Below are 16,503 nucleotides of genomic sequence, written 5' to 3'. Positions count from 1 at the left end.
GTCGGATTGCTCCTGACTGGCCCCTGCTTCCCTGAAAAGGAGAAGCCCATCAGACCTTGCTGGTCCGATCCAGAAGCCATCTTTAATTCCTGCATGGTTTGCCTTTGCCAAGGCTTGTTGACTTTAATCCGGAAGCTGACACTGCCGACAGCGAGATACTTTGTGGGACAGTCCGTGTCCAGCTCCTGGTTGTCGTCGACACCTCCTGGTCTACGTGGCTGCAGAGACAAGCTTCATGACATCACCTGATTGCTTCGCGACATCGCCTGGTTCCTTCCTGGTCACTGGCTAGTGACCCAGACTCTGTCCCCTCTGCTTTCAGGTACTCTTCATCCTCGATCCGCCCTTGGATCCAACCGGACACTTCTCTCCTGGTCGCCTGCAGCATCTTTCTTCACGGCTCCATAGGATTCAGCGACGAAACCCGACCCGCTTTGACACCTATGCACCCGCTTCCTGTGGGTGAGGTAACGCGAGTATTTCTGTACTCCTGTGGGTATTGACTATCCTAGTGTCTAAGTTTCAAGTAGCTTTCTTAGTCCAACTGGAAGTGCCCTAAAAGAACTAGTTTCCAATTCTTTCATTCCCATTCCAACTCTATGGTAACTCGCGTGTATGTAAAGACACTACACACGCATCCCGTGGGCCTCCTGCTCCCTATCCTTTGGTAGTACAGCGTAGCCCCAGTGATTCTCCAGGCCCTAGGCCTATCCTTTGTTTGTGACGTGGTTCTTATACCACTATTTTAGTATATGGTTCGAAGTGCCCCTAGGGCATTACTGTATTTTGTGCAACTTATTGTATGATAATTAAGTCTCTTGTTATGTGCTTGTGCCTCTGAACTCATAAAGAGTTCAGAGGATTAATTTAGTCATAAATACACATATATTTTATATATATAACCTGTGTGGTGTCCTTTCATTTGGTATTAAAGGGATTGCATATGGTAAAACAGCTGGCTTCACATGCCCGCTTGAGTTTAGCCTAAGACTGCTTTGTTCATGCTACTACTAGGATAGCTGGTCTATAAGGTTGACTTTACAACCATCACCATAAGGGTTGTTTGGACTGGTGCAAGGTGCTCACTAGAATAGTGAACATCATATACCAGGCCAACTTCTCACATACACAACATGCAGTTTCAATATTTATTGAAGCATTGTGATTCTTGAGTAAAATATCTGCGCTGCAATAACCAATAGAAGGAAACAGAAAAATGTAATTAGCATAACGAGAAAGGTGAAGAAGGTAAACAGTTTAACCATTTTGCTATAACAGAGAACTAAACCAAAGTTTTTTTGAAGTGTGCACAAGCTTTTTATGTTCAGAAAAAATACAAAGTTGTGGCGTACCACGGAGGTATCACCTCATCATCCTGGAGGTGTCAAATATAATACAAAAATGCGGTCCTTAAATGTTTAAGGGCGACCCTCTGGGCGCAGACGGTAGAGTCGTAAAGACGACATTTGTCATAAGTAATCCAAAGAAATTTTTGAAATTTTTTGTTTGAAGCACAAAAAATTCTCCAGAGTGTGCTGTTTGAATCCGTTTTAATTCAATCCAAACAAATTTGAAATTCAATGTTGTACATCACATCTTTAGTATATCAGTACACAAAACAATCAGGTCCCAATGCATTTCGTGCCAAAGGCACTTCAGTAGGGGAATCTATAATTAAACAAAAATCTAATGAGGACTAGCATGAATAATCACATGTGGTATCATGTTTCAAAACATCAAGCAAAAGATATGCAAGTCATGCATTGATCGTGAAGGAATGAGTTAATAAAGTATTGAAATGTTCTAATGGACCCAGAAGTGAAAAAAGTGGTCGAAAATGATGTGACACAACGTGAGGTTAAGCCAAGAATAGGTGAAAAAAGATGGCCATAATCAGAACGTGGCAGTAAACATGGTGAAATAGCCGAGATTTAAAATGAAACGAGTGCGTAGAAAAGCATGCAGGAAAATAATGCCCGGTATGTGTAATAACGTGTGTGATTAAAAGGACAATTCACTGCCCTGCAGTTAACGGTTATAGCCGACAAGTACTCTTACCGATAAAGCTCAAGGTTAGAGCTTCAAAGTGGACAGGGCGTCTTCGCCGGTAGTGAAAATACAGGCGTCTCTGCTTGGCGTTTGTAAACGTAAGGAGATGGTAAACATGAACGATGTAAAAAGCGGATGCGGCAGCCATTAAAGAGTGAAGTGTGTAATGGATGATAGCGGTGGCCATTATTAAGTGGAGTATAGCTGTGTGTCGGCTGAAATGAAATGCTGGGGAAAGATTGAAACTATGTGTGGTAGAGTCCAAATAATGAAAAAATAGTAAAATAAAATAATACAATGATAGATTATAAAAATATAGAGTACATTCAAACATATAAGTGTCATTAGAATCATTCATGTTTTCAAAATTCACAATATCAGATCAGATCACAGGTAACAAGAGAATTCCACCCGATCATTGAGCCCATGGGGCTTCAAAGAGTCAAGTTTAAAAATCCATTCATTCTCTTTTTGTAGTAATTTTTTTTTGGTATCCACATTTTCAGATGTTTCCACAGTTTCAAGCACCATGAATTGAAGTTGCGAAATGTTGTGTCTTCTTTCATGAAAATGAGTTGCTATTGCTGATTTGGCGTCGTTTCTTCTAATACTGCTTTTATGCTCTGATAATCTTGTCTTTATTTTTCTGATGGTTTTACCCACGTAAACCAATCCACAAGGGCATTTCAATAAATAAATCAGATTCATCGAATCACATGTAGCTGTCACTTTTAAGTGGATTGGAATGCCGCTACGAGGATGTTTCACTGTATTTCCTTTTATGATGGCGTTGCAGTTGTTGAAATTGTGGCATGGCAGTGTTCCTTTAGCTTGAATAGAAATCTTTGATCTGCCAGTAGGTTTTAAAATGTCTAAGATGTTCTTGCTTCTTGTAAATGCAAATCTTGGATTCTCACTGAAAATACCATTGAAATACGGTTCTAAAGAGAGAATTTGCCAATGTCTCAAAATCGTGCGTTTAAATGTGCTGCTTTTTGTTGAAAATTTGGACACCACAACCATGCGATTATCACTTGGTGTTTTAGTTTGTAATAGTAGTTCATTCCTTGTCTTTGTAGAGCATTTTTGTTCGGCCTTTTGTAGAATCTCCGGGGGGTACCCACGAGCTTCAAAGCGTTGAATCATATGTTGTATCTGTGTTTGGGATTCATTTGATTCTGAGGCAATGCGTTTTACTCTATAAAGTTGTGAGATAGGCAAATTGTTCTTTAGGGATGTGCTTCAAACGAAAAAGTTCAACAATTTCTTTGGATTACTTATGACAAATGTCGTCTTTACGACTCTACCGGCTGCGCCCAGAGGGTCGCCCGTAAACATTTAAGGACTGCATTTTTGTGCTATAACAGAGAATACATGGCTGCATATAAGTACTGTAATATTTTGTACTCCTGCCTAGTGCTTCCTAACCTAGAAGGCCACGTGTGGGTGAATCTGGCAAATCCCTGTAGGGTGATCTAACTTACTGTTACCTGTGGGTAAGTGTCATCAGGGTGCCCTTCTTGGCGGAGAGCTGGACAGCATCCCTCACATGACGTAAACAGAAATCAGCAGGGCTGGAATTCCAGCATGGGTCAACCTCTCAGTGCCAGCAAAATGCTACTCTGTCTAAACAAAGGATCAAAGTCAAATATGTAATAAAATAATCCATACTACCATGTAGAAGCCCCAGTCAGGCCGCTATTACTTATTCTTTTGTGATAGCTCTGTCATTTAACTGGCAAAACAAATAACAATAGTTTGCTTGATGAACTTAGCCCTTGTACAGAATGTTCCAGGTATTCGATAGGAAGTGGAAATGTAAGCAAAGCTCAGTTCAGATAATAATATCCTGCACTTGCAAGCAAATGAACGTATGTCAAATGTCATTGTGTTTAAGGAGAGAGGAAACTTAACAATGTGAGCATGTAAAATGGCATTTCTATCCAGGTCTAATGTAACCGTGTGACAACTCCTGCCTTTTTTTGCATTCTGTTGCTTGTAGCTTTGTTTTTCTCCATTATCTACGCACAAATACATATACCACAAATCATAGAAAACAAGTCTGGGTGAGTTACTTACGTCTGGCATGGGACAACTTGAGAGCTGTACATTTCCAACTCCCCATAACTGCACAGATGTATTTTGCCTCCCACAGTGACTATCATTCCTCCCAAATTTACAAATCTATGACCAAAGTCTTACAATATGAAAGCTTTTCTGCAGATTGGAGATTAGGGCCTAGATGTAGGTAAATGTGAATTACCGATTCATAAATACCGAATATTACCGATTCGGTATTCATGAATCGGTAATTCAAATGTAGGTAGACATTCGGTTACAAATACCGAATCGGTATGATTCGGTATTTACCGATTCTGTAATTACAGAATCGGTATTTGCCTTTGATTCCTATGGGCCTTGAAGCCCATAGGATTCAATGGCAGTTACCGATTCGGTAATTACAGAATCGGTAAAAATACCGAATTTACAAGGGGAACAGGGTGTCACTTTGACACCCTGTTGCACCCCTGTAACTGGCTTGTGCGCCATGTGGCACATAGACATGCCCTTAGGGCATGTCTGTGTGCCACATGGCACAGGTGTACATGCACAGATGTGGATGTACACAAGAATTCGTTATTTACCATGCAATTGTATTACATGGTAAATAACAAATTCTAAAGGCCCTGTAGCACTGTTAGAAGTGCTACCTACATAGGAAAATACAGATTCGGTAATTTTACCGATCGGTAATTTTACAGATTTGGTAAAATTACCGATTCGGTAAAATTACCGAATCTGCATGTTTTCAGTGCCCCCACATACCAATGTCAAAATACCGGTCGGAAACAGCCGAAAATCGGTATTTTCGGCCAATTCCGACCGGTATTTTGACACCTACATCTGGCCCTAGGTCTTGGAGACCATAACTATATTTCCCTGCTAGATGATGGCATGCTACGTAAGTGATGCACTGCAACCAATGGCATTGATATCAGTCAATGTCCCCCATGCACAGGAAGAACACTCCCTAATTGTCATGGGAATTAAGGATTTTGCTTTCACTAATAGCTTTCACTTTAGGGCAGAGGTCTTCAAACTGCGGGGCGCGACCCCCAGGGGGTCCTGGAGTTCTAGGAAGGGGGTCGCAGATTCCCCAGCTTCACTTGTCCCTGTACAAAGACAGCCGTCCTGGGACAGCTAATTAAGATCGTTATCAGCTGTTTGCCTGAATGAAAGGCAAATGCGCTGGTAATCTGCAAGTGTAAAGGATACTTTTTATTAGTTGAAGTGCAAAGTGTTAACTACTGGGCTGGGAAATTCTTCCTTTTAATTTTAACTGCATTTACACAGCCTTTTGTGCCGTTAAAGATGTGCTGAAGGGACAGATGTTAAAAAATGAAAACTGCATTACATATGGTCTAGTATTATTAAAACCTACATTTTGAAAGCACCATTTTATTGTAAAACTATTCACACGTTTTGCAGCATTGCATTTTACCCTTTGTGTAATGCAAGTATAAAAAATTGACTTGCATATTCACAGTGCTTTCTATCAAAGGCTGTGATTTTGTAGCACTAAAAATACACATCACTATACTCCACCGCACGAATCAAGATTTAATTCTTTGGGTCTCTGGTTACACACAGACCCACAGACCCCTGCAGTGCATTAACTAATAGATGTTTCATAATATACTACAGTGCATTTCCCACTGAGCAATAACTTATTTTATTTAGTTTTCATTTACACTACCCATTATTTTATATGTAGATACCTGAAGGTGAAATACCTAAAAACGTAAGAATATTTTAGGCTTATTTATGATTGGCATGTATCACCAGAGCATCATTTTTTTGATGCTCGGGTGGCGCAACCATCTCAACCATACCTATGAGGCAGTGTAAAGTCACCCTGCATGGCTTTGCATTGCCTCATATGGAGTAATCAGTAAGACATAGCAGCACAAGTCACTGGAGGTATTCCATGGGCTTTGCGTGGGGTTCCCACGCAAAGTTCATGGATTTTGATGCTGCCCTATATTTATAAAATCATGTAAACCTGGGGCAGCTTAAAAAACTGACGCCTCTTCAGTAGAGGCGTAACGAGGAGAAATGTTCTAATTTCTCCTAGTTTTTTCCTCTTTCCATGTGTGCTGCATTCTGCAGCTCTCATAGAAATAGGAAAACGCCCCTCAGGATTGTTTTGGTGAAGGAAGGTGCCTCTTCCCATACAAAAACAATTCTGCCTATGTTAGTGCTAGGCAGCAATTTGTGAAGGGAAAAGAACTGGAATGCACCATATTTCATAATTACAGTTTATTCCTGCCCTTTCACATTGTCATTGGGCAGCGCCGCAAGAAGACTTGCAGCGCTGTCCTTCGCCAATTCCTCATAAATGAGGCCCTTTGTTTTTAGCTACACCTTTGGCTACACCCCTACGCTCAATGACCTTTGGTTTGGATATGCTCATATAATGTTATAAGTAAACTCCCATTCTATCCTATGGGACAGATAGCCTTTCCATAGTGAAAATGTAAACATGCCAATCATGGAAACACCAATCCATAATACAATTTATAATAGGAGCACTTGCACTTTAATAGTGAACAGCAATGAGACAGTGCGCAGAGACACTGAACCAGCAAAAACAGAGTCAAAACTAGGTCAGTAAGGAACAAACCAGGAGAAACATGCCAAAAGATGGCAGGTATAACAGGGGCATTTATAGATATATGTTGATGACGAGAAGAACCAGTTTCTAGAAAATGTTGTCAGAAGGGGGTCCTTACACCTAAAAAGGTTTGCCAAGGGGGTCTCTCGACATCAAAAAGTTTGAAGACCACTGCTTTAGGGGATTGTGCACAAAAAAGTTACAAGGGGCTGAAAAAAAAGTGGTGCCTGCTAAATTATTGTGTCTTTTTAGCAACTGCAGCACAGCAAGCAGGGATTTCTAAATTGGGTGGGAATTCCTCCACTGACTTGGCGGGTCACCAGGCCACTCGCCCAGGTATGAATAAGGCCCTTAAGTGGTAAAAGCAAACTATAAGTAGGTTAATCAAACACGCTTGCACATTCACAGTTGTCCATAGCACAATATGTGAAACAAATAAGCACCAGGGCCCTCGTCAGGAGGCCAGTGCAGATTGCATCACCCATTGCCACTTCCAGCACTGCCAATGAGAGTACCAACACAACTACTAACCATCATACTCCTACAAGTGAAACAATTCAGACTATTCCAGGCCCTCAAAGTTATAAGAATGGCTTGGGAAGCAGGTATTACTCGTTTGTAATATATATTGAATTAATGAAGTGAAAAAGGCTTTATTTCGATACGTAAATATCTTAAAAGCAATACATTACAAAATGCAATTTCAAGAATTAAAAAAAATGACATACAGTTATAATTTCATAAAACAGTCAGATAAAAATACAATAAATAATTAAAATAAGATTAAATTGAGATGGAAAGCCTTTTTGCTCGAATCATCCAAGCCCATTTTAGGAATTTGGAGACAGCGCAGACAATAAAAGGGGAAGTATCAGTTAATAAAATGCGGAGAGCCACCAAATGTTGTCTAGTGCCAAGGAGCCTGCATAGAGGTACCAGCCAGCGCTTCCTTGGGACACGGTAGTCGGGACATTCAAAAAGGAAGTGTGCCACTGTCTCAACCCTTGTAAGACACACCGCACAGAAAGCTGAGGGCTGAGCCGTTGGGGATCTCCACCTGGACACCAAGTCAGCCAGAGGTAAGGTGCCCACTCTGAGTTTAAAATAGAGGGCCCTATCCAGGGGAATGGAGATTAAGTCCAGGTAGGGCTCAAGTGCTACAACGTCTTTAATTCGTAGAAATGCAGCGGTTGAATTGCAATGGCGGGGATAGCAAATGAGTTTGTTGGTTACCCAGTCCCAATATATCTTTTTTAGGGTGGCTTTTGGAGGGGCAGAGCGGGTAACCCAGCAGTCTTCCAAGCCCAACTCCACCAGGAGGCTCTTGATGTCTCTTAACCATTTTATGCGATGCCATCCTTCCATTGCAATTACTTCAGACAGGCCAGCTGCGTAGGAGGCTAGCTCCGGTACCCTCCATAAACGGGCCCACAAGAGCAGAGGCCGCAATCGCGCCTGGTCCGTGATCGATTTGCAGCCCGTGTCGAGAAGCACTGGGACAGTAGGTGTGCTTGTTGGAAGTAGCAAAAGATCTTTCAAAAATTTGTTTTCTGCTTTACCCAGTGCCTCTAAGTTTGTGGAGCCCCACAACTCCGCCCCATACAAAGCCGCTGGAACCCCTCTGGCTTTGTAAATGTCTATTGCTGGGGAGATACAATGTTTAGAGGAAGAACGATGTTCCCTGAGTATGGCACCCGCCACCCTTTTATGGTTAAGTAACATCTTATTAATGTGTGGGGTCCAACTCATAGAGTTACTAAGGCGAATCCCCAAGTAATCTTTATTTTATTTATTTAAATAGTAGCGCGACGTCGCTGAGGCAGTAACTCTGATTTTGGCTACTTTATAGCTGGTTTGTGCGTGTAAGGCTCTTTTCCCTACAACACGCTGTGCATTTGCTGCCCCTGGCTGTGCTCGCCTTTGACCCTCCATTTTGTGTTGTTGTTTTCCCCTGGTCCGCCCCTCCTCCTGCCACCGCCTCCCAGCTGCTGCCCCTCCCACGCTCCGCCCCCTCCACCAACCATTTATGACCAATGACCTAACGCGCAGCGTCCACGCGCAGCGATCGCGCCCCAGTCGCGCCGAAGGTGCGCCAAAGGTAAGCCCGTCTACGCCCGTCCGCGCCTGGACCGCGCCCAGCGCCAGAGCCCCTGGTCCTCGTAATGTCCACCCTTCCCGCATTACTTACGATGCCACCACCCTCCTAGCCCTTAACCCCGGCCGTTCCCCCAACTGCGTTCAAACCGCCCCTGGACACACCCATGGACCCTTTTCCTGCAACTCCTGCAAGTTCGACGGCACCAAGAACAACTCCTCATCTACGAACACACAACAGATATCCGACCCCAACCACCTACAATGCATCCTGCTCAACACCCGCTCGGTCCACAGGCACGCCATTGACCTCTGGAATCTACTAGACACCATCTCTCCGGACGTCGCCTTCCTAACAGAAACATGGATGAACGCCACATCAGCCCCAGACATCACCATTGCCATCCCGGAAGGCTATAAGATCATTCGCAAGGACCGTACCGGCCACACAGGAGGAGGCATCGCTATCGTCCATAAGAAATCCATCCGCATCTCAACCAGCTCAGATGTCAATCTCGCCAACTCTGAACACCTTCACTTCCAGATCCACACCGACCCCAAAACCACACTCAGAGGCACCCTCCTTTACAGGCCACCAGGACCCCGCGCACAATTTAGTGAAGACATCACGGACTTCATCACTCCACACGCGCTCCCCTCCGAGGATTACATCCTTTTGGGAGACCTCAACTTTCACCTTGAAAAGAACAACGACCGCAACACCTCCACCCTTTTGGACAACCTCGCCAACCTCGGACTTAAACAACTGGTCACTACCCCCACCCACATCGCAGGTCACACACTCGACCCTGTCTTCACCTCCAGCAAACATGTCTCCTTCAGCCACACCTCATCTCTCCTTTGGACTGACCACAGCTGCGTTCACTTTACCTACAACAAGCCTACACCCAACAACCACCCCCAACCCACTCTGCAAAGGAACTGGAACAAAATCACCATCGACCAGATCTCCTCATCGCTTCTTCAAAACCCCCCAGCCCACTCCTCAATCCCAGACCAAGCAGCCACCTACCTCACCCAATGGTTATCCAACAGCGCCGACATCCTAGCACCACTGAAAAAACGACAAATCAAACTAGGCAGCAAGAAGGCCTCCTGGTTCAACGATGATCTTAAGAAATCCAAGAAACTCTGTCGCTCCCTTGAGAAGGCCTGGAAAAAAGACCCAACCACCAGCACCAAGGACGCCTTCAAAAACGCCACCCGCATACACCACCAATTGATCCGAAATGCCAAAAAAGCCGCTTTCAAGGACCGACTAGATAACAACGCCCATAACAGCAAGGAATTATTCAACATCGTCAAGGAATTTACCAACCCCTCAGCCAACTCCAACGACATCACCCCCTCTCAAGCCCTCTGCGACTCCCTAGCCTCATTCTTCCACAACAAAATTGCAGACATCCACAACAGCTTCGACAACCGACCCAACGACCAACCCACCCAACCCCCTGCAGGACCCCCACCCCCCCTGAACATCCTCAATGACTGGAAGCCAATCTCCACCGAGGACACCATCCGTCTGATGAACTCTATCCACTCAGGATCCCCCACAGACCCATGCCCTCACCACATCTTTAACAAAGCAGACTCCATTATAGCACCGCACCTCCGAGACGTCATCAACTGCTCCCTCAACTCCGCAACCTTCCCGGAAAGCTGGAAACATGCCGAACTCAGCGCCCTCCTGAAGAAACCCACAGCTGACCCCACCGAACTCAAAAACTACCGCCCTATCTCACTCCTTCCATTCCCGGCCAAAGTCATCGAGAAAGCGGTCAACAGCCAGCTCGCCGCATTCCTCGAAACCAACAAATCCCTCGACTCCTCACAATCCGGCTTCCGAGCCAAGCACAGCACTGAAACCGCACTCATCGCAGCAACAGACGACATTCGAACTCTACTGGACAATGGAGACACAGTCGCCCTCATCCTCCTCGACCTCTCCGCAGCCTTCGACACGGTCTGTCATAGCACCCTCTTACAACGCCTCAGAAACGTCGGAATCCAAGGAAAAGCACTGGAATGGATCACCTCGTTCCTCACCGGAAGAACCCAGAGAGTCCGCCTTCCACCATTCAAGTCAGAGGCCACTGAAGTCATCTGCGGCGTACCACAAGGATCTTCACTCAGCCCCACCCTCTTCAACGTATACATGAGCCCCCATTCGCGGCCATCGCACGCCAACACAACCTCAACATCATCTCCTATGCTGATGACACTCAACTGATCCTATCACTCACCAGAGACCCTAACACTGCCAAAACCAACCTGCACGAAGGAATGAAAGAAGTAGCCAAATGGATGAAGCACAGCCGTCTGAAACTGAACTCAGACAAAACAGAAGTCCTCATCCTAGGCACCTCCCCCTCCGCCTGGGATGACTCTTGGTGGCCAGAGGCCCTTGGAAAAGCTCCCATCCCGACGGACCACGCACGGAACCTGGGCGTCATCCTGGATTCCTCACTCTCGATGAACAGACAAGTCAACGCCGTTTCTTCATCTTGCTTCAACATTCTTCGCATGCTCAAAAAAACATTCCGCTGGATCCCCACCGAAACTAGAAAAACAGTCACCCACGCTCTGGTCACGAGCCGACTGGACTACGGAAACACCCTCTACGCCGGTACCACCGCAAAACTCCAGAAAAAACTCCAACGCATCCAGAACGCTTCAGCCAGGCTCATATTAGACATCCCGCGTAAAGAACACATCTCTGGTCACCTGAAAAACCTCCACTGGCTCCCCGTCAATAAGAGGATTACTTTCCGGCTCCTAACCCACGCACACAAAGCACTCTACGAAATCGGACCCGAATGCCTCAACACACGACTGTCCTTCTACTCCCCCTCCCGCCAGCTACGATCCTCCAACCAAGCCCTTGCCACTGTACCTCGCATCAACAAAACCACCATGGGAGGTAGATCCTTCTCCTACCTGGCAGCTAAAACCTGGAACTCACTTCCCACTCACCTTCGCCTTACTCAGAACCACCTAGCATTCAGAAAGCAACTCAAAACGTGGATATTTGACAAGTAATTCCCCACTCTTCTCCAAGCGCCTTGAGACCCTCTGGGTATGTAGCGCGCTATATAAATCTATTGACTTGACTTGACTTGAAGTAATCAAACTCGAGGACCCTTTCCAGTGCGACAGAATTTAGAAACGGGGGTGGCCCAGGGTTTTTTGGAGGGTTCATGGATAGAAATTTAGTCTTGTCCACATTAATTATGAGGCCCCTGAGGGAGCAAAACTCCTGGAAACGAGTGAGGAGCTTTTGGAGACCCTGCGGTGTTTTGGCGATGAGCAAGGTGTCGTCGGCAAAGAGCAAAGTTGGTATCCGGGTGCCCGCCAGGGACGGGGCGTCTGCGGGTTCCTTGAGCAGATATTCAACCACACCATTCACATATTGAATTAATGAACAACTGCTGTTGGGCTTATCTCTAAATCAACAAGACAGCGCCACCATGTGGCAGACTGTCATAAGTGCCTGTTATGACAATTGAGTGTGTGTGCTGAGCACTGGAAACCACTGGCTCAAATTAAGCACTGGAGTCCTATATTAAGAAATTAAAAAAGAATAAGAACTTATATTCTTAAAATTCTAATGAAGTTAGCCACTAATTTTAGTTGTTTGTCAAAGCAGGTAGTGTTAATCTGCTTCTGTAGGGTTTTATTTATAGTTTAGCACTATTAATGAGGGTAAACTAGCAGGTATACCGGTATAGGTCATACCATGACCAATAACCAGAGAGGGGCTGCTCACATCAATCTTGACAGTCTGTACCACGTCACTGGTCATATACGTTCAGCCAGAAATCCTTGAGCAGCAGCACCAAATGCCCGAAGGAGTGTGAACACCCAGAAGGCGCACAGCTAAAATAGCATAGGTTTAAGTCTTTTACAGTAGCTTAGAGGGTGAAACCAATACTATCTTGGTGTTTAAGAACTCTGGCAAAATGACCTTCCTCAAGTGGTGCCTTTTTGGTTTTAGGACCCCAGCCCAGTGTTTTTATCCAACAGCACACTGTCAACGCTAGAGGACGTCTACAGTATGAACCACGCCCAGCAGTGCTCTCTAGGGGCAAATCTACATTGTTTGTTGACGCTGTTTTACTTCCATACCATGTTATTTTTCATTCGTGTACCTGTTAATGGGGACTTGTGGGCTGCAGTACTCAGACCACGAGCAATTTGGGTTAGGTCAGTATTACCATGTCATGGATCTTCTTATGCCCCAAGAACTTACGCCACCCCAGCACCTACAGAGATTTGTGAGCACTTACTAGCTAGTCAGGGAGACCCCCAGTCCAGGGATGGGTGGGCTTCTATGCAGTGATGGAAGCTGGGCAAGGAGGGGGAGAAACCTCTTTACAACATGATGCATGCAGATGAAGTGGTTCTTATCAGCAAGACACACGTTGGTTTGCAGCAGTTGATTGACATATTATATAAGTATTCGCTACCATGTAACCTGGACGTGAAAGTAATTAAAACAAAAATAATAGTAATTAGCAAAAAAATATTAAGCAGCCATCTTGGTTGTTAAACAATAAGCACATTGAAGGGACCAGAGAATATAAGTACTTAGGATTAATGATTGATTGTAAAGGATCATTTTTTTCAACAAGTAGAATACTCAAGCGAAGGCCCAAACATTATTATCAGCATTCCCAACACTTTACAAAACTCTACAAAAATCTGAAGGACCCACTGCTTGAAGGACCCACTGCTTGATCCAATAATGCTTGAAGGACCCACTGCTTGATCCAATAATGCTTGAAGGAGCCACTGCTTGATCCAATAATGATCCAATAATGAACGAATACCTCAACAACCGCCTCTCGTTCTACACACCTACCCGCCAGCTCCGCTCCGCCAGCCTCGCCCTCGCAACAGTCCCACGGATTTGCAGAGCCACCAGCAGAGGAAGATCATTCTCCTAACTGGCCGCCAAGACATGGAACTCCCTCCCTGCACACCCTCGACTGACCCAGGACCATCTCACCTTCAGGAAACACCTCGAGACCTGGCTATTCGAGCAGTAGCGCCGCCCCTCCTCTCCCTCCAGCGCCTTGAGACCCTCGCGGGTGAGTAGCGCGCTCTATAAATGTACTGATTGATTGATTGATAGTTAAGGCAAAGCTTTTACCGCCAATGAGCTATAGAAGTGTAGCTCTGCGTGGCATAGATGCTTTCTTACTTGATAACATTGTAACACAGATCTATAAACTGCTGTTCCATTTGCCAAGGTAGATTGGAGTTTGGTATGCTTATATCAAGGCAAGGGGCTTACTTAATTTTTTGCTCAATGCTCAAATCAACAAAGCTCGACTCATTAAATTCATTGCTCTGGGATGAACTGATGCAGAGTCATTCACAAGGCTTCAACTCATCTAAATTTGGAAAGCCCTTCAACAAGCCTGGGAGGGAGCGCGAGATCTTTGGAATGCCTTGCGTCGACAACCCTAACATAAGTGCTTTCAATGCAAATGATCCCATTTTAAATATAAATGTGAAATTCTTGATGCAGGCTGAAAATAAACTAATGTTATAATAATTACTGTGCATAGATGATTGGTGGCTCTGTAAACTTTAGCCCTTGGAAGGAAGGATGCCTAAGGAACAATCTGAATTACTGAAATTTATGAAAATCATTGAGGAACGTATATTGACACTTGGCGGCTCTTAAAACTTCAGCTATCGGAAGGAAAGAAGCCTGAGGAACTATTTGAATTCATAAAAAATAATGAGGAATGTGTTTTACTATTTTTCAACTTATGTAACTAAGCACTGCCACTTTATATCCATTTTAATGTTTGTATTTAATACGTACAATGTTTTACGGTATTAAGAAGAAAGAAAGAAAGAAAGAAAGAAAGAAAGAAAGACTAGGGGCCAGATGTAGGTAGGCTTTTACCGGTCGGTAACGGCCGAAATCGGCCGTTACTGACCGGTAAAAGCCTTTTCCTATGTAGGAGGCTATTTTACAGATTCGGTAAATACCAAAACGGTAATTACCGATTCGGTAAATACCGAATCTTACCGATTCGGTACTTTTTACCGAATAATTACCTACATTGCATTTACCAATTTGAAAATACCGAATCGGTAAAATTCGGTATTTTCGAATCGGTAAATCTAAATAACCTACATCTAGCCCTAGGAGTTTGAGCCCTCCCCAAGCGTGCAAACAACCCCCAGAGTTCACACTGCGGGAGTGAGGGACGAGAAGCATCTACATGCACCTATCATTTTCCATGCGAAGGAAAAAGTATTACTGAGTTTTTGTGTCAAGTACATTTACATTATATTCTGCTTTGATTAAACCATATTAGTACATGTGCCACATAAATACAAATCTCTAACACAAAGCTTTAAATTCATTCACAAATTGATCACAGAATGCTGGACATTATTTGAAATCATATAGAAATAATGTGCCGACCTGAATACCGTTTACATATGAGTTTTATACAGAAGGAATGTACATTTTGTGTTATTCATGTAAACATTTCACTTAAGCACCACGTGTGCACTTCTATCACTATCAAAAGTTTTTTTAAAAGGACAGACTTATGCACGCCTCGCTAAATCTAGCAAAGAGCCCTAAACGTGAACATACACAATTGTATCACCTCACAGCAGTCTATGGGCCATATTATCAAGAACGGCGAAAACATTATCGCCGCATTAGCGGCAGGAAACTGCCGATAAAGCGGAGATAAGGGCCTTGATAATTTGCCGTTGTGAATTCCCATAGAAGCCCAGGTTTGATGTTCTTGTATATATTGATGTCCTTCACACCAGAACCTGGGCTTCCATGGGAATTCTCAAGGGCATATTATCAAGCCTCTAATCTTCGCTTTAGCGGCAGTTTCCTGCCGCTCCTATAACTTTATACGAGTGTTTGGGCGGCACTGATTCATAAATGACAATGCTGGTGACTTGCTCCATTCTTAAGTGAACTTCAGATTTGAATGTTTGTGCTCAGGTTCCTGAGTCATCAAATCATTTCTGATCATCTAAGCTCAGCTGCCAGGATATAAAATGTACATATCTTTAATTTGCTTTACCCCCTTTTGTAGGTCAGTAAAAGGAATGGTGTTTGGGGAATGAGAAGAAGAAAAATAACTGATGCCAGTTCACTAACCTAAAGCTCAACTTATTGATTATCTACGTTTGTTTACGCATTTGGGAACTAGACTTGACACCATACATCAACTGTGGCATAGTTTTGGGGTCATCTGCCCTCTGCGTGGCTTCTGTAGATGACGCTGTGTAAACTGCTGATGAAAAACAGCAGTAAGAAGAGAATATTTGCCAAGCTCCATCACAGCACGATGGGGCACTCATGTGATAACTCGCTATCTTGGAGCTTCCCCAGATATCAATAATTGAACTTCCACAGGGTTTTGATTGCCTAGGTGCCGTCTCCTTAGGTATTTAGGTATTTTCCTTTCTCTGTCTAAAGTTCATTATTTGAGTTTTGAACATATCAATAAGGACATGGTTCCTGGAAGTAGATTATTGTTGAACCTTGCCATCTCTATGTGGTTGAACAGGCATATGACCTAAGAAATAATTACCATCTGCACTTTATAATGAAGATTTAGATGGATTAAACCTGCAATGAGCAACAACGGCTGTAATATTACTGAGGT

Source organism: Lissotriton helveticus, chromosome 9 (assembly GCF_964261635.1).
Source record: "Lissotriton helveticus chromosome 9, aLisHel1.1, whole genome shotgun sequence".
Classification (NCBI taxonomy): Eukaryota; Metazoa; Chordata; class Amphibia; order Caudata; family Salamandridae; genus Lissotriton; species Lissotriton helveticus.
This window is presented reverse-complemented; position numbering follows the sequence as displayed.